Source organism: Brachyhypopomus gauderio, chromosome 8, assembly GCF_052324685.1.
Source record: "Brachyhypopomus gauderio isolate BG-103 chromosome 8, BGAUD_0.2, whole genome shotgun sequence".
NCBI lineage: Eukaryota > Metazoa > Chordata > Actinopteri > Gymnotiformes > Hypopomidae > Brachyhypopomus > Brachyhypopomus gauderio.
In genome coordinates, this window is record NC_135218.1 from 26,809,352 (window position 1) to 26,811,635 (window position 2,284).

The window sequence follows — 2,284 nt, forward strand, 5'->3', positions numbered from 1 at the left end:
GTCGTGCAGTCTCACTGAACACTGACGATAGTCGTGCAGTCTCACTGAACACTGACGATAGTCGTGCAGTCACACTGAACACTGACGATAGTCGTGCAGTCTCACTGAACACTGACGATAGTCGTGCAGTCTCACTGAACACTGACGATAGTCGTGCAGTCTCACTGAACACTGACGATAGTCGTGCAGTCTCACTGAACACTGACGATAGTCGTGCAGTCTCACTGAACACTGACGATAGTCGTGCAGTCTCACTGAACACTGACGATAGTCGTGCAGTCTCACTGAACACTGACGATAGTCGTGCAGTCACACTGAACACTGACGATAGTCGTGCAGTCTCACTGAACACTGACGATAGTCGTGCAGTCTCACTGAACACTGATAAACAGCAGTCCAGTAATGGTGGTCTTGATAAATGTCAATAAAAAAGTGGATGGTACATAAATAAACCCACAGGCTTCTGAGGATTAAATCAAATAAATTTAAATTACGTGTCAAATGTTTGAAATGACTGGCTCTTTTGTATACTTAGTTGGGTAGATAATAAATGGTTAATTATGATACGACTAGGAGGGTCATGAATTTCAGCTATTTTAATAACACTGATGTAATAATGCTAATAACATATAACGCAAAGATGTTGCACAAGTGGCTTTACTATCTACAGTACTATCTACTCTTGAGATACTCCGATAGCTACTCGGCACAGTTTTATAAGACAGCTTTATAACATACTTCCTTACGTGTTTTGTCACCATTCTTAGATTGTGCCTAAATTAAAACTAGTTTGTTCATTGTTTATGTACAACAAGATAATATTTCTTATATATTGCAAAGGTGGAGAAGAAAGTCTGTGTGGAATATCAGAGAACCTGCTCTAAAGCTTTACAGCCACATCCACAGTCCTGATCTGTGAGTGTCTCCTGTTCCCCGCTCTTCTTTCACTGAACACAGCACATATTCGTTTTTCTCTCATTACTGTCCACATTCTTATTGTCATGTGGAGGTTTCACAAAACTCGAGTCCCTTTCCTGTGACTCCGAGTCCACAGCCAGTCTGATTGTCCTGTCCTGGTTTTCTGTTTTTTTTTTCTAATTATCTTGGACTTATTTTTCACTTGCTTCGTTTACATTTTTAAAACCACATCTACATTCTTCAGGTTCTTTTGGAGTTCAGCAGTAATGCTTCCCGTTTGGCTGTATTTCTCTGGATTCACACCAAAGACATTAGCATCTACAAGGCTGAAAACAACAGCCTCCAATGTAAAATCTTTGGTTAGGGCTACTAATATATGCAAGTGCTAGTTTTATTAGCTTTATTTAATGGAGTGCTCGCATATTCATTATTTTAATTATTTGTTCATCCTGTACCAATTTGCTCTCTCAAACTTTCTGTTTAAATCTAGTATCTCTGATTTTGTATGAACAACTGGTTGAAGAATTCCACTTGTGTGTTTTTGGACTCCTCTAGTCTGACTTCCCAAGGTTTCAAGATTCAGTATTTAATAGTAAGTTAACAGGTCCGAGTTACTGAGTGTGATATTAAACTCCAGCATCACTGTTGTTTGAGCCCAGCTCTAGAGTGAGGTGTTGGTAGACAGAGACTGTGTTGTTGTCATTATCTTTCTGGAAATAATCTATAAAAGAGAGCAAATTGTGTTTTTCATTAATGTAATTGTTCGATGGATTCTGTAATTATCATCAACAAATACTTTTGTATTTCAATCTCTATTCCTTCCCTCTTTTGATCTGCACTATGTAGCTAATAATAGTCAAATTAATAAAGAGGCAGAATAAAGAGGCTTCTACCAGTGTCAGCCTTGTTATGGATCCAAGATGGTCTGTTTCATTAAGTGGAGATGAATGCTTCTGCTTCGTGTATGAGATTAGAACAATGGATTGATAGACTGCCCAGACATTATGAAATATAATATTTGAAATGAAGCTCAATTTGCTAGTGCCCATTAAAAGCCTATGTTTAATGTTTAAAACTCCATTTTCAGAGACCCATGATACAAAATGAACAGAAACCAAAAACCTCACAAGGAAAAAAGGCTAAGCATAAACACTGAGGATTCTCACCTGGCACTTTAGCACAAACAAGCATTTAATTTTAGCCGTCTACTGACTTCAGCAACTCAGCCCTCTTCTTTCATTTACACAGAATCGGCCATCTGACAATCTTATCTGGAGCAACATTTTTAAGTGCTCTACAGAACTGGGCTAATGTGGAGTTAGGAATCTTGGATTCTTACTGGTATAGCTGATACACTTGGCCAGAT

At 38.5% G+C, this 2,284-nt stretch overlaps 1 long non-coding RNA gene across 1 annotated transcript; it reads left to right on the top strand.

The window, feature by feature from the left end:
- Window positions 1-241: 241 nt before the first annotated feature.
- On the top strand, window positions 242-1,802 carry LOC143521102 (uncharacterized). The gene is made up of 2 exons (XR_013132646.1): window positions 242-915; window positions 1,163-1,802. It is a non-coding gene; the product is annotated as an uncharacterized LOC143521102 (long non-coding RNA).
- Window positions 1,803-2,284: the final 482 nt, after the last annotated feature.